The 23,642-nt window shown below is 51.7% G+C and overlaps 1 pseudogene; it reads left to right on the forward strand.

Annotated features, from left to right (window-relative positions):
* The first annotated feature begins 783 nt into the window (after positions 1-783).
* Positions 784-22,394, forward strand: LOC133244007 (liprin-alpha-1-like; annotated as a pseudogene).
* Positions 22,395-23,642: the final 1,248 nt, after the last annotated feature.

Genomic DNA, 23,642 nt, shown 5'->3' on the forward strand with positions numbered 1-23,642 from the left:
CAAACCACAGAGCAATGTGTCCAGTATTTTAATGATGGGTACCTACTGCTTACGTGTATGACATACACCCTCATAGCTTCACATGTCTACTACATGCTGGGCACTGTTCTGGGTGCTGGACACTCAGTATGTAGTAGGGCATATGTAGTCCAGGATCTTTCTATTTCTGCAAAGAAAAATAGAAGAATGAAAGACTCCATGTGGTTCGGCTTGAGCAAGTTCACCACGTGCATGCATGTAAATTGTGGTAAAATACATATAACATAAATTTAACATTTTAACCAGTTGACTGAATGACTGGGTGGCTTCAGTGGAGTCAGGCTAACAGATGGCCTTGGGGTGCCATCCGCCTTTGTCCCAGAGGAACACTCCAAAGCTTGGTGGCCTTGTAGACCTTCCCTTTATTCTTCACTCTCCCCAGTGGCTCTAGGTCATTGGTCTGTGTGTCATTTAAGAATCTCTTTATCCACTTTGTTGTTAGGTTTATGTTTTGGAAAGCTTCTCAGACGTCCCTGGGTCTTGAGAAGGCAGGCTTGGATTCCAGGTTCTCCCCTGCCACGTGCCTGCCAGGTCGAGGTGGAGGCCAAAGGCCAGTCTGAGTTGTGGTGGTCTGTGTGGTCTTGGGGTCAGTGGACCCCCTCTTCTCTGGAAGGGCAAGGAGATCCTTTGTGTGAAGCCTGGAGAGACTTGACAGGGTCAGTCTTCACAGTCTCGCTCTCTTTTTAATTTATGTTTGCATTTAGTTTCTCATTTAACTGTTTTCTAGGAGTTTCCAACTCCTAGTGTAGAACTCAAAATATGCAGGGAGCAGCTTCTTAAAAGAGAAGAAGAAATTGCTGAACTGAAAGCAGAAAGAAGCAACACCAGGGTCAGTAGGGGGATTCTCACGTGTTGACATTTGCCCCACGTGGGTCACCGCTAGCCTCCGTGTTGCTGTCTTTAAACTCTGTCTGATTTTCAAGTCATTTTTCACATCTTCCCACTGAGCAGACCAGGGTGGATCAGTTCGTGGTTCTCATACCTTACTTCAAATTTATGATGAGAGCTAATGTAATTTTAGTACCTTTGAGAGGGGAGTTCTCAACTTACATTTTTGTCCATGCTACACTTTGTGTGGGATCTTAGTTCCCCAATCAGGGATTAAAACCCATGACCCCTGCAGAAGGGTGGAGTCTTAACTACTGGGCCCCTGGGGAAGTCCACTCTTAACTTTAGACTGATCTGGCAGGATTCCAACGTGCCTTAGCATATTTCCAGCTGTAGCATGAGGCTGAAAGGAGTTATCGGCCCTGAAGTCAAGCATAAGGTTGAAAGTGCTCCTTTGGCCCTGCCCTGCAGCTGCTGTTGGAGCACCTGGGGTTACTGGTTGCCCGGTACGTTCCATCCCTCTGGGTTACAGTGGGCAAGTGGCAGGCACAGTTCCCAGCTAACATGACGAGTGAGGTGGAGGTGCTCAGGGCGCTGGAATTGCTGTTTGAGCACCACAAGGCCCTGGACGAGAAGGTACCAGCCACCCATCCATCCTGGATTTGTACACTTAGTGCCTTGTTTTGACCTCACCGATTGCCTGGAAGTGCTGTGTTCCTTCTCTGTCAAAACAAGGCTAAGGCTTCCTTTCCCCTTAGAGACCCTCCCACTGCTCTCTAAGCCACGAGGAAGACCTGACTAAGGTGATTGCACTCAGGAAGTCATAGAAAAGAAGTCACAGGAGGAGAGCCAGTTGAAGGAGCGCCTGGCAACCCTCTCTTTCCACGTTACAGATCTGGAGGAAGACCTGGACACGGCCAGGAAGAACCTCCTCAAGTCCAAGGACATGAACACGAAACTGCAGTGGGACATCCACGAAGTGAGTGACGGCGGTCGTGTCTGCCTGAGGTGGACTGTGGATCCCTTCTTCTCCCGGTGATCTCAGCCTTGGGATGGCTGCGTAAGAGCAGAGCACTGGAGAGACAACAACTGGCTGCCTCCCCACCTCTGCGTCGAGGTCTCTGGGGTAGAAGAGGCCTGGTCCAGGCAGTCCGTTGGCAGTGGACCAAGATGAGGGCAGCCCTGGCGCTGTGCTGCACCCTGGGTGTGGACTCCTCCTTTCCACAAGTTCTAGGGGGCCCATTGTGCTCCTTTTGTAAAAATTCATTCATCCATTCATTCATTTATTGGTGTATAGTGGCTTTACACTGCTATGTCAATTTCTGCTGTACAGCAAAGTGAATCAATCATCTATCTATCTATCTGTCTATCTATCTGCCTCTCTTTTAGATTTCCTGCCCATTTACTTCACCACAGAGCACTGAGTAGACTTCCCTGTGCTGTACACTAGGTCCTTACTCATTGACTTTATGTGTAGTATCAGTACTGTATATATGTCAACCCCAGTCTCCCAGTTCATCCCCGCCTCCACCTGCCTGTTGAATGCTGAAATTTCCTTCTGATTCCTTCAGACGAGCCTGGTGACATCTGTGGAGCCCGTTCTCTCACAGAGATGGGAGCATGCTGTGTGGGCTCTGCTGAGGCAGCTTGCCTGGCCATCTTCTCGAGTTTTCTGAGGTTCCGCTCCTTGAAGGGATGTGTGACAGTGATACAGTCAGACAAGTCGAGTGATGTTTGCTCACCCTCAGATCTTCAGGCCCGAGCTGTGTGACCATGTGGAATCATGATGTTTCTGGCGGTCGTGTCTGCGGGTGTCATGATTTATGAGAAATATTGCGGAGATGTGGTGCTGCTACGGGAATCATCCCCACTGCCAGCCAGCCAGCCAGTCAGCCACCCTGTCCTTCTGGTGGGAAAGTGTTGCCCTGCGCTGCTGGTGGGCACTGGTTGGGGAAGGAGAGTCAGGCGGAGTTGTGCTGTCGCGGCTGTTGGGAGCATTGCCCGGAGCTCAATGAGCAGCTGAGGGGCCGTCCTTTGGTGGGCAGTGGGCGGTGTTAGGTGCTCGCAGACCCTCCCAGAGCAGGGTCACTAACAACCGCCAGGGGGCGCCCTTCTGCCTGTGATCTTCTTCTCCAGGCTTGGTTTCTCCTCCACTCTGGCATCTCTGCTGTCCGTCCCCGGTTGGCCTTGTAGTCCGACCTGTTGTCTTCCAGAAGCTCTGCCACTAAGGAGGCTAAACGGTTCGAACTTCCTTCCCAGCTTAGGAAGGTAGAATGTGTGCCTCGCGCGTCCCGCACTTGGCGCTGCCTGCTGCCTGCGCTGGCTTGCCACATGCACTCCAAGGAGGGGGCGCAGCAGTGGCGGTTGCGGGGCCCAGGGCAGAGGGGAGCATGTCTCCTCTCACGAGCCGGTCACCAGCACCCTCCGTGAGCCACGCGTCACACACAAAGCTGCACAGGCTGCGTGAGCAGGCATGCGGGCATGCCCCCCACGACCCCGGGGCCGTGGTCCACACAGAGCATGGTCCGCTTGCCGCCGCTGCGGTCACAGCCCGCGTGCCGTCAGGACAGGGTCGTTGAGAGTGGAACTGATGCTGTTCTTGGCCAACAGGTGGAAGAGAGTCATGACAGCATCGAGAATAGGCTGTGCCAGATGGAGGCCCAACTGGAGGAGAACAAGGAGCTGCAGCGGGTGCCTGTGCTGACGGGGAGGCAGCGTCTGGGCAGGAGACACGGCTTGGGCGGGGGCCAGCGCTGCCTTTCTCCGCCGCTCCCTTCTCTGCCTTCGAGTGTGTGCATGGGTGGCCCCATCTGCTGATCCGGGCACCCACCTCCTCGGGAGCAGGGCCAGAGGTGGTCGCCCATAGGTGGTGGGCAGGAGCCAGGGCGTCCCCACGTTCAAAGAGGCTGCTTGTTGCTCTGACCAGCCAGTCCGGGAGCTGCTTGGGATACAGGTGGACCTCACGACTGCCCCTCAGACAAACCTGGGGGTGCCAGCCTGGGGCCCATGAAACTGAAGGCATGGCACCCAGGTGTGGAGCCTGCTTGCCTCGGACGTGGCGCTGGAGTCCCACATGCCAAACTGCTGGTCCAGACACGGTGTATGTGTAGGATGACAGAAGGCGCGTCAGGAAAGGGTGATGGTGGAGGCTCACATCACCGAGTCCTGAGAGAGGTTTCCTGGAAAGGTTGGCCACACGGCGATACAGACCATTCAGGAAATGGAGTGGGGATCCCAGGTCCAGCCTCACATGTCAGTACTGTCCCCACTATGCCTGTGTTCTTGGGCCTGGACTGCAGAGCCTCAAAGACGGGCTCCCAGGGGGCAGTGGTTCTGACTCCCATTGTGAGACCTGTGGTGAGGCGCCTTCCCGGCTTAGGCAGAGAGCTCAGTGGCTCCCGATCAGGGGTGCTCTTCCTTACTTTCAGAACTGCTGTTCAGAGGCTGTTGAGATCAGGATGCTATTTATGACTAAGCCAATTCAAAGTCAACTTTTGTTTTGCTTTAAAAATCTTTGAATGCCGATGCCTTATTGTGGAAGCTGTGGCAGGTTTTATTTCCTGGGCTCAAAAATCAATGCAGACGGTGACTGCAGCCATGAGATTAAAAAATGCTTGCTCCTTGGAAAGCTATGACAAACATAGACAGCATATTGAAAAGTAGAGACATCACTTTGCTGACAAAGATCCATATAGTCAAAGCTATGGTTTTTCCAGTAGTCACGGATGGGTGTGAGAATTGGACCATAAAGAAGGCTGAGCCCTGAAGAACTGATGCTTTCGAATTGTGTTGCTGGAGAAGACTCTGTTCTAACAGAAAATAAACTGTTTTTAAACGTATTACAATGGAAAATTTCAAACATGCACAAAAGTGGATGGAGTAGTATAATAAATACCCATGACCCGTCAATTAGTCTCAGCAATTTTTAACACAAAGCCAATCTCAACTAGATCATTCTTCTGTCTTTTCTCCATTTTTTTTATACAGTAGGTTCTGAAACAGCTTTTTAAACCTTGAAATTGATGCTCATTTTATAAAACACAGCCTTGCCAACTTTGTTATTACATTTAAAAAATGCTTGAGGTAATTATTTCCAGTTTTTTAATATGAATTTTCATATTGGAAAAGACCCTGATGCTGGGAAAGATTGAAGGCAGGAAGAGAGTGGATGACAGAGGATGAGATGGTTGGATGGCATCACCAACTCAATGGACATGAGTTTGAGCAGATGCTTAGCAGAAATCAAGTTCCATTTTCCTTATGGCTAATCCACTGCTATAACACGTATAGCACTTCTGGTTTTGAACACTGAATGTGTTTGCATTATAGATGGATTTAGAGTGTGTGGCTGTTGTGTGTGGTTCAGAATTCTGAGTAGTCCTTTCAGGGATCACCCAAAAGCTCAGACAAAGCGTGAACCATTCACGTGGACTGTGCTGTGCTTCAGAAAGATAATACGAGCCACCTACACAATCAAAAATTTCCTAAAACCCAACGGGCTACTTGACATCCTTCTTTCACTGTGAGTCTTGAAATGTTCTGTGTGATTTCCACATCTAGTGTTGCACCAGCCTGTCTCACGTGCTCAGGGGCTGCACGAGGCGAGTGACTGCCATGGCCGACAGCACAGAGCTGCCAGGTTGAGTCGAGTGACTCGGAAACTTGGCCCGTTTGACTTGTTTTACCCCATAAGGAAGTGAAGTGGGCTGTAGAGCAATGAATGTGAGGAATGCCCAGGAATGCAGGTGAGCTCCATGGAGACCGTTTAAAGCAATGAGAGGAGTGAGGGCAATAGAGTGAGTTGTGTCCCCCTGACCCGAACCCCCGCCTGAAGTCCAGCTTCTCTCTACAGACTTCATCGTTGTTAATGGCTTGCCATGTTTCCTCCAGAGAAACCTTTTCTACACCTGAGATGGAACTTCCTCCTCATTATGGTTTATGGGTGAATTTTGTTCTGAGTGTTTATATTTTCTAGGGACTCCTAGAGAACATTTTCTCATAATTAAAATGTTCGGAGTGGATACCTACTCACATAACCTGTTCTGCCCATTTTGGTGCAAGTCATTTTACATCAGGAAAGCAAGCAGTGCAGGCTGTGTCATTTGCTGTTTCTTAGGACCAGCTGATTCTAAACCTGGAAACCCTGAGAGCTGAACTGGACCAGATGAGAGTGCGAGGGGCTCCCTTCCACCACAGGTAGGCTGCTCCCCCGGGCAGCTCCCCTCAGCGCTGTCGAGTGTGACAAGGGCCTGTCTGGTGTGTGGACAGTATGACTGGGTGTTGCTCATGGTCGCACCTCAAGGAGCCTGTAGCTTCGTGGCCAGCGAGAGGGAAGAGACAAGCATCGTTCCTTAGGGTCAAACTTGGTACCATGGAGTGGTAGTCACAGTATTGACAACACTCAAAACCACAGGCAGAGATTTGGAAGTGTGGGGGCGACCAGTTGATATTTGGGTGTATTCATTTGAGGGGCCTGACAGACTGTGACACTGATGTTTCTGAAGAGTCGCAGAAGGTTAATGACCTGTAGTCTTTTTTACATGAATGGAGACTGAGACATGACTTGTCGTTGACTGCGGTGGGAGGAATCACCTGGCTTGTGAATGAGGAGAGCAGATTACTGAGCATCCTGATTTTTTTCTTCCTCATTGTTCGAGGGGTGGTAATTCTTATTAAGTATTTAAATGTTTCTTTGGCTTCTTCACGGAAAATGGTCACAAGTGAGAGACAAACTTTAGCAAAGGTCATTAAGTGCTTAACTGGTGACATTCATTCATCTGTAGGAAATCGACTACTGCTTGAAGCCTGACTTAGGAGACAGTTTGGAGCCCATACGCATATTTCTGTGTTTGTGTACTTAGGGAATCCTCACAGTCCAGGGCCCCAACCCAGCCTTCTTCTAGAGTAAGGGGATATCATTTGAGACAAAGGCAGAGCCAGAAACTGGCAGGTGGAGTCCGAAACCACAGTGTGTGTAGTTCAAGGAGAGCACATGCCCTGCAATATGGATAGGGGACATGGCTGGACTTGCTGGTAGAGCTCCTCCAAGGTGAGAAGCGGGTGCTGTCAGAAGTGGGGAACCCCTGCTCCCGGGGTGGACAAGGTGAGTGTGAGGCAGACTGTGTAGACAGTGGAGAAAGAGGAGGTGGACATGGCCTCCTGCTCTTGGGGGTTTTTGGGTAATGAGGAGGGCCCTGGTGCCAGGACCCGAGGCCTGGCATGGTTGGGGGGCTCAGATGGAGAAACCTGGGGCCTGGTCACCAGTCCCCTGTGTGTCAGTGAGTGTGAGAGACGAGAAGAGGAAGCAGCCGCGGGGCAGGAGGGCCCGCTGTGCTCTGAAGACAGTGGGCCACAGCGGCTGGTGCGAGGGAGGGGTGTCTCCAGGAGGCAGCTCTCGAGGGGTCACGGCAGTGACGTAGCAGCACAGGTGGGGCTTCGGAGTGGGGCTTGCGGGCACTGTGGGCTGGGTGGGGGCCACTATACTGGCTCAGGAGAAGGGGAGTGGGGACTGAAAACCTGGCTCACAGGCAGGGCAGGCACAGCGTATTTAGTGGGCCTCCCAGGGGAATTGGTCACCTTGTCTCTGAGACCTTCTCCGGGGGGATAGAGCTTCGGGTGATGAGGGGGAAGAGAAGGAGGCTGCATCCCGCGAGGGGACTGGGAGGTGATGGTTGGGGGGCGACCCAACCCGGAGGCCTCTGTGGCCCTCAGAGGACCCTCGAGAGTCCACAGTCCACAGTGGGACTGTGTTGTACCCTCTACCCAGTTCCCAAGTGTGTTCTGGCCCCAGGCCCTTGGGTGGAAGTGGAGCAGAGAAGGGAGCAGTTCTGTCAGGAGGGAGAGGAGACAGGAGGGAAGACAGGTGTGGCTCCGGGAGATTCCAGACTTCCATCTCCTATGCAACACAGTGTTCCTTGCAAAACCGTCGAGCAGAGCAGCGGGTGACCCCGAGCAGGCTGAGCTGGTGGTCGGCCCTGGCCACTCTGCAGACGTATGGGGTGTCCTATCCTCGGAGGAAGATCCTGTCTCCCAGGTTTAGGGACTCCTGCATGTGAAGGCACCACCCTCTTCCTAGGGACAAGACTGAGCAGAGCCTGGGCGGTCCTGCAGTGCAGGTGGCTCACAGTCAAGGCGGGGCCACCCTGCCTTTCAGCAGGCCCCTGCTGAGTGAGCTCCTGGCACCTGCAGGCCCACGCCTTAGTGCTCAGGGCCTGAGCATCTGTGCTGGGCCTTGTTCAGCCCAGAGTCCAGTGACACGCTTGCCTTTGTTTTAATGGGAGACACCAGTGGTGCTCAGCTCCGAGCTGTGGGTCCGAGCCCTTTCTGCTGTGGGTTGTCTGTGACACCTTTAAAAACAATGAGAGTGGTGCAGACAGTGTTCCATGCAGACCGGTGATTGTGATCCACAGACTTCACATGGGAGAGGGAGGTCAGAGCAGGCGTGGGCCGAAGGAGAGGTGGGGTGCCAAGGGGAAAGCAGAGCAGGTACAGGCCCCGCCCTGGGACCTGAGAGCGGGCTCCAGGGGGACCCTGGACGCCCCAGCCCCAGACAGCCGATCCTGTCCTAGTAAGCTCCACACCCTCGTGTCAGCACTGCCTTCCCCACATATGGGAGTTTTCCAGCGGCTGGGGATGAGCCCTGCGTGTCTGCGGAGCAGTGGGTGGCCTGTTGCTGTTGGAGCCAGGAGGGCAGTGCCCTCCTGGGGGCCCTTTTGCTGTGAAATTGACAATCTTCCAAATGGACAGGCTCTGGCTCGCCTGACAGAGTGAGCTCTCTTTTCTTCTAACAGCGCTGCGCTTTGCTGTGCGTTTCAGCTGACCCCACTTGGGCAGTGCTCCGGACCTCAGGTTCCCTGTGGCAGACCAGCCAGCAGACTACTCAGGAGATCGGGCAGTGCTGCGATGCCCCCAGAAAGGCCAGCTGGGAGTGCTGCACGATGAGCCATCAGAGGCAAGGATGCTGCCGCCCTCTTCCTGTCCCTGGTGGGCACCTTGTGAGGCACCTGCCCCCTCACACTGTGGTCCTGAGGTGGGTTTGGAACAAAGCACTGATAGGTCGCTTTATGTCTTCCCATTTTCCTTTTTCTGGCTAAGAGTTTACTTTTAAGGCATGCTTTTTTTTTTTCTTAAAATAACCAATTTGGATAACTTGTGGCCTACTGTGAGGCCCAGCATGGTACTAATTAGCACAGTTTTGAAATCATCCTACGAGTAAATGGATACACATATCCATCAGCTTATAGTGAGAAGAATTCTCATTGGAAGTTTAAGTGCCTTTATCTTTTCACCTCATTCATGCCATGTGTTTGTTCATACATGTCTGTGTTTTGAGCTTGACATTCAGTGAGCAGTTAGTTTGGGCCAGACATGGTCAGAAGTAGGATTCCAGCAGTGAATTAAAAACGTGTGTGTTCATTATCCACTGCTATGTAACGAATCATTGCAAAGCTTAGTGACTTCCTAGGGAGCAGCTCAAAGTCACCAGTGCCTGTGCATTGTAGCAGGCGGGCCTGGTTCAGGGCCTCCTGAGGGCACAGACACAGGAAGGCTCCCCAGGGCTGGATGGCAGGCTTTCAGACTCACCTGGCTGCTGGGGACAGGCCCAGGTCCCTGCCGTGTGGCTTTCCCATATGGCCTGACTCTCCTTGGAACACCCTCTGAGAGTGAGAGCGTGGGGTTTAGCCCAGGCCCTTTTGCACCCTGGTCCCGAGGCCGCACACCTTCACTTCTGTTTGCAAGAGTGAGCTGCAAAGTCCTGCCTCGCTCAGGGGCTGAGCAGGATTTGCCCCTTCTGCCTCTTGAAGAGAGGAGAGTGGAAGAATTTGTGGACCCCTTTTTAAACCCGCACAGCCTGTCGAACAGTAATGAGCAGGGAAAGGAGACCAGAGTGCCCAAGTTGTCCGAGGAGGAGGGGACGATTGTGTGTGAACAGGTGGCCAGCAAGGTGACACCAGGAGGGTAACCTTGAACCAGAGACCCCGAGGCAGGAAGAGAAGTAGCCACTTGGAGATAGAAAAAGGGTCATGTCAACCAGCGGGGACAAGGGAGAGAGCGGGCCGCGTCAGGGAGGAGCCCGGGCTCAGGCCTCAGCAGCTCGAGGCCAGAGCCTGTTTCCTGAGGTGAGGAGGGCTGCCAGGATGGGGAGCTAAGAGCCGGGCCTCAGCCCTGTTGAGGTGGACAAGCCCATGGGGTGTCCCAGGGACTTGTGAGGAGAGCAGCTGAGTGTTCCGGCCTGCATCCGGGAGAGGACTCACTCAGCTCAGGGTGGACTTGGGGTTGTGGGCATACAGAAGGCATTGAAAGCCACGAGCACGGTAAAGTCACCAGGCGGGTGCCGGTGGAGAGAGATGGGGTGCAAGGGTAGGGCTGTGGGGAACCCTGCATTCCAAGGTTGAGAAGGGGTGCAAGGGACTGAGGAATAACCCCAGGGAGGGCAGGGCCTGGAGCCCAGGGAGAGACATGCTGGGGCGGGTGTGGGGGAGGGCAAAGAGGGGAGGGGGCTTGGTAACATGGGTTCCTCAAACCCCCGGGGAGCTGCCCTGCAGGTTGGGGCACACCCACCGCCTGCTGGCAGAGATCTAGAGACCAGGTGGGAGGGGACCATAGAGGCTGCTCCCAGGGAGCTTTCAGAGACCCACAGTGGGTGCTGCAGGGAGCCCTGGAGGAGGAATCTGCTGGTTCCCCTTGTGCTATTGGAAGGCGAGAGAAGGGAGAGGATTTGCTGACCGGGCTGATGGGGGTGAACCCATAGGCAGCTGGTTTTCTAGAGCGGAGCAGGAATGATGGCAGGTGGTCCTGGAGCCAGCGAAGGGGGTAGCCCAGGCCTGGGGTGGGGTTGTGACGAAGACAGGAGGTGAGGTCACTGGCCACAGGGGACAGGGAGCCAGCAAGCCAGCACCTCGAGGCTGCCCCTCAGTTCCTTTGAGGTCAAGTTTGGGAAAGAAGGCAGCACCTGGGTGACTGTGTGGCAGGGGGTCGTTTTCAGAGAGAAGGGTGTGAGGTGTGAGAGCCAGAGGGCGGGACGGGGCCCCACGGGCCCTCTCCCATGTGTCTCTGATGACAGAGCCACCCTTGTGGTGCGAGGGGCCATCCCCCAGAACAGCCCGAGGGCCTGTGCCCTGAAAGGAGAGCCGCAGGGGGGCTGGCCCTCCTGTCTCCTGGCTGACCCTGCTCGCTCCTGTCTGTGGGTGTTCAGACCAGCCTGGGAAAAGGAGGGCTGGAAGCCTGCGAGGATGGCACTCTCTGGTGAACTGGTACCAGAGATGACTGCTGATAGGGACCCAGTGGCTGCTGAGCTGAAGGGTTCTTTTTCTTATTTTCCTCCAGCCTGGCTAATGGAGGCATGGATGTATTTTTGTAATTTTCAGTTTCTGTCTCTGACTCCGTCAGCCCACCCTTGTGAATAACCTCATAGAATGCCTGCCGTCCTGGGTGTCACCAGGCCATCTAGGAACTGGATTCTCCCCCTGCCCGTTTCTTCAGTCCTGCTCAATTAAGAGATGGCAGTGTCTCATGAACATGGCCCATTTATCCACAGTCAGGGTTTCCATGTAAAATTGGGTTCAGTTCCTGGTAGACTTGAGCTGCCCTGAATGTTGCTGACGAGACGTGGTCCTCTCATGCCCAGATGCAGACCCTGAAGGAGAAGGACTGGGAGCACGCGGAGCAAGCCAGCATGCTGGCCGATGTGGCCCAGGCGTTCGAGAGTGATGAGGGCATGTCTGACGGCTAGGGCGACAGGGTCACCCTCTTCAGCTCGGCCACTCAGCTGTCGCCCAGCGGGCAGGCCGATGCCAAGACTCTGACTGTGATGCATCAGGAGCAGCCGGACACCATCAATGAAGAGATCCAGTGGGTGATTGCGCACTCGTCTCCCCAGAAACTCGGTTTCTCTGAGGAGCTGTCTTCTAGGGACGTCTGAGTGTTCCATAGTAAGAAACCTGACCTCAGGTCTGCTTCAAGAATTTTCAGTTTTGAGATTGCCCTTGATTATAGAGCTCGGTCAGCCAGGGCGTTCTATCCATGGTGTGGTGTCAGCACTCTGTGGGGGGGCGTTGGGGGGTGTTCCCCGTCAGCTCTGAGCCCCAAGGTGGGTGAGGTGCCGAGGCGGTGTCCCCTATGGCCCGTGCACCCTCCTGTGTCCCTCGGAGCCCCCCACGTTCTGGTGAAAAGCCACCTGGTGAAAGCTGGAGTTTTGGGGTTGGCAAATTCCCACTCAGATCTGCATTTTCCTTTTTAACTTAATGCAGTGTGAAGATTGGCTTGTTGTAAGACAGTGGTCCAAGGACATGTGTTTGAGTTTTTCTCATCTCATCAGTATATTTAAGATGTTTTCTTTAGACAACATCTTGGCAGTTATAACAATTTTCAAAACGGGATAGAATCCAAAGGCCTGCCTCGTGGTGAGCAGGGGGCCTTGGGTCTGGGTGGAGCCGGGTGGCTGGGGGCCCCGAGGCCTGCCTGGTGCCACACCCGCACAGCTATGCCTGTGTCCCGAGTCCACGTTCAGAGTGGCCGCAGGCCGGTGACCCTGCACAGGACCAGGCAGAGCTGCTGCTCAGACTGTTCTCGCCACGTCAGCCCAGGCCGAGGTGCCCGTTCCTGTCGGCCGAGCGGGATGCTCCGGGGGAAAGGCAGGGGGTGAATGGGACAACCAGCAAACGCAGGTGGTGTCGCCTGCCCATTTGACGCCAAGACAGACAGCTTTGTGGGCCATGTTTGAGCACAGGCGAGTTCAGAAAGATGGTCTTTCCGCATCCCTGCAGGAAGTATGGAATGGTTATAGATTGATATTTTTATTTTACAGCAAGTTGTCAGGTAAAAGTGGTTTTTCCTTATGCAACAAGTTGACTTGATGTAAATGGTCAATTCTGTCCATCAACTTGTAATCAACAGTGAAAAACTTTCCAGATGTATGAGGAGAAGTGAAGCTGGAGAGTTTAGTGTCTGTAAGAATCTTGTATTTTAATTTGAAAATCATTTTATTTGCATAATCGTGTATTTAAACTGCTATATAAAAACATCCACCACACATTAGGGGAGAAGAGCAGAAGCTGTGAATTCTAGGTTAATGCAGCACATTGACATGAACCCAGAAATTCACACAAAGCTGGTGGAGAACTTCATCAAGTGATGCATCTGTATATACACAAGCTTAAAAAAAAAAAGATCAACTCAGCACTTCATCTGGTCTGGAGACTTGTGTTTAGAAACTGCAGCTTGTTTGTGAATTGCTGTTTTGATTATACAGAGTTCCTGATTCCCAGTGGAAAAGACTTGAGGCACTGACGTGCATCTCTGCCCTGAGAGCAGGGGAGGTAAGGATTGTCAACTTGAGGTATCTCCTCAGAGGAAGAGACTTGCCACCAGGGTCCCTGCAGAAGGTTAGAGTGAATAAGTGAAATCAAGCGTGAATGATCAGGGGCCAGTAAGACTCAACGATAAGTTATTCTAAGTTTGAGAATATTCAAAAGAGGAAAAGTAGAACCTTTTGGCTGAGATGTTCATTGAGCAACTGTTTCTGGAATTTGCTAATCATGACACAGAATGCCAGCCCAAATTTATTGTCCAGACAGGTCCCTCTGCTGACAAAGGCAGGTGATGTATTTTATTCTATTTTAGGTTGATCGAAGAAGAGAAGGAGAACACGGAGCAGCGGGCCGAGGAGACTGAGAGCAGGGAGGGCAGGGGGAGCTTAGGCAGCCTCCGTCGTTTTAAATCAGTGAGCTCCCTCAACCTGCTTCCCACCTCCTCGCATGCTGGCTCCTGCCCGCCCCTGCCCAAGCCCAGAAGGAGGTGGCACAGCCCGGCACAGGAGGGAGACCAGCTGGGCATCATGACTCTGGTATGTGTCTGCCTCCTCCCTGCCGCATCCCTCCCCCAGCACGCTGTTTTTTGTTTGTTTTTTGTTTTTTCTCTTTATACCCAGAAGAAAATCAGGTACATTTGCTACGCTCAGAGGTCTAAAAGTTTTTAAACTGTCTAGTCTTTAATCATTCCACAATGGCACAGCGACAAATTAGTCTTGATATTTGGACCACCAACTTAGCACGTCATCATGAACTCAGCCAGAGCCTGCCTCTGTAATGCTGCACCTGGCCTGTGCTGTGCACAGCAGCTGCAGGGAAGTTTCTGTTCTCAGGGAGCAGACAGCTTTGTGAAAGTAACTATAGGCCGCTGTCATGGCGTGGGAAAGCCGTGCAGCACATTTTCCATTGAGGATGCCTGGCTACAGGGGGCAGGGCATGTGGTGGGAACAAAACCAAGAATCTACACTGGTCTGCTTGCTGATGGACCTGGCCACGCACTCCGGCCAGCTCTGCGTGTGAAACCAGGTTAAAAGCCCAGTGCCCCAGGGCCCCAGGGAAGATGTCAGGCTGCCTCACTTTTCCAAGTCTAAAACTGGGATGACGACCTAGGGCTTTTGGTGACAAAGTGTGCGGCTCTAAAGCACACGTTCCAGCTTTCTTGGGTGTTTAGCTTAGGTGTTGTGAGTGCATTGCTGTTTACCCCATGAAACCACGTGTACAACACTCTGCTTTGTAACTGGACTTGTATTATCTCTTTTTTCTGTTACCACCCATTTCATGTTAGCTGCATTGTTAGTCAGCTTATAATTAAATTAACCGTGAATCATTTTAGAGGCCTGTGAAGTGGTAACTAGTCCATTTTGTGGCCTTTTGACACTGTTTTTATAATTTGCATCATTGGCTAATTAGTTGATATTTAAAATTCTTTGACGATTTCTCTGTGGTTTCATGCTTGATTTCTTTCCGAATATTTATGGAAAGAACAGTTCTGTATGTTTTCCTTGCTGTTGGACTTCTCTGACAGTGTGTCTGCTTTCATCATTGGTTTTGATTCCCTCTCTCATCCTGTTGTCTGCTTAGTCCTCATCAATCCAGACCCCCCCCCCAGCCCACGAGGCTGTAGTTTACCCATCCATCTCCCCTCCCTCGTCCCCCCACTTCCTCTGGTCATAGCAGTGCTGTGGTCCACAGCGTGAGTCCCCTTAGTCGGGTTTGTGCTTTGTCTTCCTGTCTCGTTAAATGGTGTTTTTCCCCCATAGCAGTATTTGAATTGGTGTATCACTATGCAGTTATAGGAGTAGGCAATGGCAACCCACTCCAGTACTCTTGCCTGGAAAATCCCATGGACGGAGGAGCCTGGTAGGCTGCAGTCCATGGGGTCACACAGAGTCGGACAGGACTGAAGGGACTTAGCAGCAGCAGCACGCAGGTATAAGCATAATGTAGATGGATCCTAAACTACATATCATGTGTAATTCATAAATGAGATTGTGCTTACATAAAGAAATGATCCTCTTAAGTGTAGAATTAATGGACTTTTAGATATGCAGATGACACCACCCTTATGGCAGAAAGTGAAGAGGAACTAGAAAGCCTCTTGATGAAAGTGAAAAAGGAGAGTGAAACAGTTGGCCTAAAGCTCACCATTCAGAAAACTAAGATCATGGCATCTGGTCCCATCACTTCATGGGAAATAGATGGGGAAACAGTGTCAGACTTTATTTTTGCGGGCTCCAAAATCATGGCAGATGGTGATTGCAGCCATGAAATTAAGAAGACGCTTACTCCTTGGAAGGAAAGTTAATGACCAACCTAGATAGGGTATTAAAAAGCAGGGAAATTACTTTGCCAACAAAGGTCCATCTAGTAAAGGCTATGGTTTTTCCAGTGGTCATGTATGGATATGAAAGTTGGGATGTGAAGAAAGCCGAGCGCCGAAGAATTGATGCTTTTGAGCTGTGGTGTTGAGAAGACTCTTGAGAGTGAGTCCCTTGGACTGCAGGGAGATGCAACCAGTCCATTCTAAAGGAGATCAGTCCTGGGTGTTCATTGGAAGGACTGATGCTAAAGCTGAAACTCCAGTACTTTGGCCACCTCAAGTGAAGAGTTGACTCATTGCAAAAGACTCTGATGCTGGGAGGGATTGGGGGCAGGAGGAGAAGGGGACGACAGAGGATGAGATGGCTGGATGGCATCACCGACTCAATGGACATGAGTTTGGGTGAACTCCGAGAGTTGGTGATGGACAGGGGGCCTGGCATGCTGCGATTCATGGGGTCACAAAGATTCGGACACGACTGAGCGACTGAACTGAACTGAACTGACACAATATCCTTTCTGTGTTGGTGCTTGTATTTAAGACTGTAAATCTCATCAGCTTTTGCACAGTTAATGTCTCTATTAGACTCGTTAAGAAAGTATCTTCTATGGTTAATAAAATGTAAAGACTGCACCTGCTATTATGCTAGCTTTCATTCTTACATATTATCACAGGGAACTTGCTTTAATGAATTTATTCTGAGAAGTTTTAAATCAAATTCTATGTCAGGATTTTACATTAATGTCCAAGAGCTGGTTAGATTTGTTCAATGTTAAAATAGATATTATGGTAACTTCCTCATCAGTTAAATTACTAATTTAAAGTATAACATGTTTTTGATTAAGAGAAACTAACTTATAGAGAGATTTGGCTGAGAATAGACACCTGTTAAGGCCCTTTGTTGTACAGAATGCTGTGCTTTAATAAATCATGATGTTGTAATAGAATGGTATCTTCCTGAGTAATAATTTATACTGTTTCTCTAGTAAATCTTGAATAGCTTATTTAACGTCTGTGGTCAAAAAAAATGTTCTGCTTCCAGTCATATGTTCTGTAAATCTTCATGTCACCTACATGTTTGCCATCATTTTTGCTTTACTGTATTTGTCTTTACGGATACTTGAAATTTTAGCTTCAAAGTCGCAATAAATCTGCTTTCTCTTCATTTCTTTGCATGCATCTATCAGCCTAGTGATTTAAGGAAGCAGTGTCGAAAGGTAAACTATTTAGTAATGTAGCACGCCTTTGTTTCTCTGTGAAGTATTAAAGAGTCCTTATCGTTTAACATCAATGAACACTGTGTGATTATGTCCTGGTGAATAATTGACGTTTTAATGGAAGTGATGAAACTCACCCACCACTTAAAATGTGCTGATGGTTCTGTTGGAAATAGGTCATTCGTTGGGACAATTGTAACAGTGTGCCTTTCTCCCACTTGTTTGCCTTCTGATCATCTCATGCTTGTTTATAATAGACATAGTATTATTTCTTATTTTTAAAATGTTCTTTACTTATGTTTTTGGCCATGCTACGCAGCTTATGGGATCTTAGTTCCCCAAGCAGGAATCAGACCAGTGTCCTGGCAGTGAAAGTGCCAAGTCTTAACCTCTGGACCACCATGGAATTTCCACTTAGTGTTTTCTTATAAGAAATGACTGAATCAGAGCCATAGATGTTAGATTTACAGGAAGCCAATTTAATGATGGTGGGTAGCAGTGTGTGCCAGGCACGTGCTTTCCGAGTCTGTCATCTCAGCCCCAGGTGAGATCCAGATTGCTGCTATCCCCATTCAGCAGACACAGACACTGAGACTTAGTGAGGCCGGGCACCCTGACCAGGCTCTCACACCCAGGAGCGCAGTGCAGACTGGTCTGATCAGAGCCTGGACACTTAAATGTAGTGCCATCCAGCCACCTTTCCTCCAGAGGCTCTCGTGTCCATCACGGCATCCCTGATGGAGGGAGCATCAGGAGGGAGCTCTCTGCCTCTCCCCTCGGGTCACTTGGATGAGCCCCTGTTGTTGGAGTCCAGTGCCCCAAGGGCTGGCCTTCCTTGTCCCTCTCCTGCTCCCAGCCCGCTGACCGAGCACTCCTGGGCCTTCCCGCAGGACTGGGGTGGCTGTGCTCCAGTTCAGGCAGCTCAGTGCCCAGGAGCCCTTCTGCTGGGCACAGCAGACCAGCGCTGTCCCCCTGGGGTTGGTGACCTGGGTGTGCCGCTCGCCTGCTCTGTGGCTTGCTTTGCCCTCCTGTTAAGTGGACATGGTGCTGCCCATCCTGGCCACGTGGGCACCAGTGGTGTGGCTCCCATCCTGGGGGAGGGCAGCCAGGCTGTGGACCCAGAGGCCTTCCTCAGGAGAAGGCCCAGGTGAAGGGGCTGGCCGCAGTCCCTGACTTTGAGGCAGGTGTTTGTCTCCACTGAGTCCATAGTCAACCCAGGTGTGTCACTTCCCTGCTCTGTTTGTTGCTGTTTTCTGATTTTTATAAATGCTTATTTTAACTTGAATTTGAGATCGATCCCTGTTCAGTTCCATGTGGATAATTTCTAGCCTTTGTAGCCTTCTATTGTCTGAGGGTTCTTGTTAGAGCTCAGGAAAGGGTGCCCAGTTTATCCAGCTGCTGTTAAACGAGTTCAGCTGTATTTTGCACTGTCACTTTGTTGTCACCAAGCTCCCGTGGGACTGCATGGGATCAGTATTCTTTACAGAATCCCACTAAAAAGGCACAGGTTAGTTGGTTAAAACAACACACTCATTGTTTATAAAAATACATGCCATGCATGTCTCCTAAAACCTCCCCTGGCTTAACCACACACCCAGATGTGTCAGTGAGACCTGTCTGGACCCTGAGGGGTTAATCTGTTCCCCACACTGTTGCCACCACTGTCTTTCCTGTCCTCACACCCAGGACCAGCAGAAACGCTGGGAGTCCAGGAGAGATCATCTCTCTTTTTTTTTTTTTATTTGTTTATTTTTTAGTTGAAAGATAATTGCTTTACAGAATTTTCTTTTCTATCCAACCTCAACATGAATCAGCCATAGGTACCCATATATCTCCTCCCTTTTGAACCTCCCACCCCACTAGGGTGATACAAGATCATCTCTTAGTGAAGACCAGGGGGTGCTTTATGGAAACCACTGTGAGCGAATGACACTCGAACTGCGTGTAAGTACTTCAGTGAGTAGCCCCGAGTCTGTATGTTACCGAGAAATACGATCCAGGCACATGGTGTTCTCGTGGAGGGGTTAGGTACCTTTTCTGTGTTTCTCTTGTTGTCATGGGTTCCAGTAACCTGCATCATCACTACAAATGATCTTGGATGGTGGCACAAGCTGTGTCTTTTTCTCCTTCAAACAGAAAGTTCTGGACGGCTTTGCTGAGAGGTTTTGTACTCTAGCTGTGGTGCTTCTGAGCAACATCTGGCAATGAGCAAAGTCCTTTCATCAGGGCAGTTCATGCCGTGCAGGGTCCACAGTGCTGGCGTCGCTCTGCTTTCCTGCCTGGCAGGGCCATCTGGTCACTGGATTCCAGAGAGGGTGGAGCCCAGCTGCAGGGAGGCTCCCATCTAGGGTCTCTGCACTCAATCGGATGCTCTCGCTGCCCCATAGCCCCACTTCTCTTGACCAAAACAGTCCTTTAAGATGGCATTAAGCTAGAACAAGGGTTTTTTTTGTGTGTGTGTACTTAAGGGAAAGCATAGCTAATAGATTTTCAAATAAGTTTCTGGTTATAATGTAACGCCTATGTGATTGCCATTTTCAAAACAGTCTATTGTTAGCCAATTAGACACTTACCTCACTCCCTCAGCTGCCAGCTTTATGGGAAGAGGTAGGAGATGACAAGACCGCCATCAAATGTGAAAACTCGACCCCCGCCTCGCTGCGGTCCCTTTGGCTGGACCGCCTGCACACGGGGGCGCTGCACACAGCCCACCCACGAGGACCTCAGGGATGCCCACAAGTAAGCAGCCTGTGTGCGTGCCATCAGTTTCAGGAGCCCTGCGCCTCTTGTCTTGAAGGAGTTGCAAGGATGATTTTAAAGGAATACCATTGGGTTCAGTGCCTGTGTTTAGTGGTGAACTTCAGGTGCTGGGGAAGAAGAGCTCAGTGACCTCAGTGATTTTAGAAAACGTCCTTCTCTACAGATTGACTCCTGTGGGAGCTTTCTTCCTGATCTTGGTAGAGGTCTGCCCGGCCCGGGGCACGTTCCTGACAGTGATGGCCCTGTGCCTCTCAGGTTCGCTCTTGAGGGTCCCTCCCTTTTCCTCAGGGGTCTCCTCTCAGGAGACTCTGTCCCCTCCTGTGACTGACACTGTCCTCATTAAGACCACCACCTAAGCTCCCGTCCTGAGCCAGGCAGCACTCGATGGAGGACACATGTGGTCACTTGGCCAGCAGACCTGCACGGTGACCGTCGCTCTCCTGCCATGGCCGGGGACAGTCACCCTGCAGGAGGTGGGGGGAACTGCCCAGAGCAGGGGAGCTTGCCTTCTGCTGGAGCGTTTTCACCTGCTGAGCAGCGACCCTGATGGCGGGTCGGAGTGCCCTCTGCACCAGCTGGCCTGGAGTCCAGCCCTCCTCGGGGGAGAGCTCGAGGCAGAGAATCTCAACTTCCTGGGGTGGTTCTCTGTGTCTTGGAGCCTGCATTGCTCGTGTGGAGTGTGTTTGGTGAAGGAGACTCCACTGTCTGCTTCGAGGTTGAGGTGCGGGTGTTGCTGGGTGCCCATTTCTATCAGTAGCTCTTGTGGAGGGGTGTGTGTTTGCACGAGGGTGCCAGTGAAAGGTCCTTTTCTCTCCCTAAAGCTCGACAGGCTCTCAGGACAACCCCGGGAACAACCCCAGCCGCAGCACCAGCAGGCAGGACTCGCTGCACAAAGCCCCAAAGAAAAAGGGCATCAATAAAGTCCTCCATCAGCCCCTTGTTTCTTGTTTCTCAAGAAGGAAAAGGGCCGTCCTGAACACCCCAACAAGGAGGCATTAGGACCAGGTGGGTGCTTCACCGTTCAGAGGGAGGAGGGCCTGCAGGCATCTCCCTTCTGTGTCTCCCCCATTGTCCCCACAAGGCTCCAGTCACTCACGCTGGGGGTCCTCCTGGGAGCAGGAGAGGAAGAGGCGTCTGTCTTCTCAATGGGTCTGAGATGATCAGATGAGTTAATGAGTGGATGGATGGATTGATTAGTGAGTGGATGGTTGGATGAACAGATGGCTGGCTGGATGGGTGGATGGATGGAGCATGGAATGAATAAAGCAGATGATTGTACTCCAGTGCTAGAAACATATTGTACGAAATCAACTGAGTAGGAGCTGGGCAATGATTGTTTCCTCCTAACAGTGACACGTGTTTGGAAACTGCCTAAGTGCTCATCAGTGAGGGGTGAAGTACAATCTGTGGACACCCCACAAGGAACAGCCCGCTCTCCTTCCTGCCACCTTCCCCGTCCCAGGAGCTCATCAGGGGTTCTGCCCATGCTCCCACCCCACCCCACAGCCACCCAGGTCCTCCTGGGGTCCCCTCATCACACAGGGTTATCATTAGGCCCTCATCTCGCTTGGCTTCATCTCCTTGAAGACAGGGTATGTTCCTGCCTGTTCAGCCACAAATTTGTTGAGTCTTGTTTGTGCTGGGTGTGGGATTTACGGGGGTAAGTAAAGCAGATGTGATCTGGAGCACAGTTAAGTGACAAGAGAGAAAAAGGAGCAGGTTATTAAATGTGATCCCTATTATTAATATATAAAATGCTGCGATGGATGGTGCATTGATTATATACCAGATGCTGTGTGTGCCCCTTCCCAAGCAGGTGTTGCCCCCTCCCAATTTACAGAGGAGGACACGGTGACGGTCACACGGTCAGGGAGTGGTGAGGGCAGGTTCACACCCACGCAGCGGGACCAGGCACTTTGCCAAACCCCAGCCACCTCTCTGGTGGATGCCACCGGAATGAGATGGTTCTATGGCATGATGATTCAATGGACATGAGTTGGAGCAAATTCCAGGAGATACTGAAGGACAGGAAAATCTGGAGTGCTGCAGTCCACGGAGTGGCAAAGAGTCGGACACACTTGAGTGGCTGAACTAAAACCTGAGTGTGTGCTAACCTGCTTCAGTCGTGTCTGACTCTTCGACCCCAGGGACAGTAGCCCACTAGCTCCTCTTTCCATGGGATTCTCAAGGCGAGAATACTGGAGTGGGTGGCCACGCCCTCCACCAGGGCATCTTCTCGACCCACGGATTGAACCCACATCGCTTGTTATCTGATGCACAGGCAGGCAGGATCTTTACCCCAAGAACCACATGGAAAGACCCAGTGAACGGTGACAACTAGAAATGCAGAAAATAAGGGCTGCTTCTAAGTTAAACTGGAAGAGCAGCAAGCACAGGTTGTAAAGAGGAAAACACATGCCACCCCGCGGAAACTGCGACAGCCAGACAGAGGCGGTTGCTGTGGGGCGCCCTAAGAGCCTTGCTCGTCGCCACCCTTTCACTCTGATCTGCAGGTCAGGCCAACAGGCCGCACCTCTCCTTGGGGGGCGTGCTGTACTTGAGCTGCACGACCCACGACCGGACTCCAGCCTGCTGACGCCGGCCCGCCCCCCGAACACTGCCAACACCAGACCAGGAACCACCTGGTCAGGCCCGGGGGCCCGAAGGGCTTCCAGGACATCCCAGTGACCGGGAGGGTGGGCGTGTTTGCACGTGGGGCCTGGTGGGTAGGCTGAGGGGTGCAGAGGTCTTGGCGCATTCCCACCCCCAGCCACTCTAAGCCCGGCTGCGTTCGCTGAGCAGGGCCTGCCCCCGATCCGTTTCTCTGATCAGGGCCACGCCGCCCTAGAGGTGTTGATCTTCGGGACCTGCCGTGACCTGACTCCTGCGGCCCGCTGGACTCTAAACCTCCTTCGGGACTAGGCGCAATGAATCTTGAGCGCCCATCATGCTGGGCACCTGCCTGGTGCTGAAACACACCTGGAGCCATGGAGGCGCAGTCCACTGGAGCGCGTCAGCCCCGCCCCTTCGCACTACCAAGGCCCCCCTTTGCCCCCACGCCGCCCGCCAAGCACTCGACCTTCCTGAGAGAGCAGACGAGCCACAGGCAGGCACACAGACAGACACACAGACACTCACACGCACCCACGCCAAGGGAGACAGCTGGCCTGCGCAAGCTCCTCAGCCAGAGCCAGAGCACCTGGCAGAGGCCGGGGCCAGACGAACGGGCCGGCGGCCGGCTGTCAGGAGATACAGAGGCAGAAATACATGAAGATTCCGAGACAGACTCCAAGACGGCGAGAGGAGATACACGAATACACACACACACACACACACACACACACACACTTGAGTGTGGTCTTTGGAAATACTTCTGTTCCTAGTTGCTGGGTTGAGCCCAACTTTGATACGACCCATGGACTGCGGCCCATCAGGCTCCTCTGTCCGTGGCATTTCCCAGGCGAGAATACTGGAGTGGGTTGCCATTTCCTTCTCCGGGGGGATCTTCCCGACCCAGGGATCGAACCCCAGTCTCCTGCGGGCGGATGCCTTGCCATCTGAACCAGGACATTGCTAATTCCCTAGGCAAAATACAAAGAATAGAGCTCGTGTTCTACTAAATGGAAAGATGATTTCAGAAACAGAAGCTGTCCTTTGTTGGTATCTTTGAATCTTTATGTAGTTTTCGTTGATTTTTACTCTTAAGGCTACTTGAACAAGGCAAGAGAGAAACCCCAGAATTGAAAAGCAGTTGACGTTTTTGAAAGAAACATGTGCAGGTGAAGCTCTCTTCCTTTTTGAGAGATGGTTAAATGCAAAATCTTGATTCAACACATATGACTTTTGTGAACTTTATTTCAAATCTCCATGACGTCCAGGAAGAAAGGAGTAGAGGGGCAGACAAAAAGAGCAACCTTTCCCCTTGGTGCCATCTCAACCAGCTGCTTAGTTCCTTCATCTCAAGGACTATCATCTGGGCTTCTCTGGTTTGTCTGATTCTTGTTTCAGGGACCGTTTCAGGTCACAAGGCTGACAACAGTGGGGGTGGTGTGTGTGTGTGGGGGGGGGAAGCCCTTCTTTCCATTCCACATGAGACCCAGTGGACAATCCAGGCCCTGCCCACTGCATTGAGTGTGCAGCAACAATATCAACGGTAATGCGGGTTAACAA

This window comes from Bos javanicus, unplaced genomic scaffold (assembly GCF_032452875.1).
Source record: "Bos javanicus breed banteng unplaced genomic scaffold, ARS-OSU_banteng_1.0 tig00002517_1, whole genome shotgun sequence".
Lineage (NCBI taxonomy): Eukaryota > Metazoa > Chordata > Mammalia > Artiodactyla > Bovidae > Bos > Bos javanicus.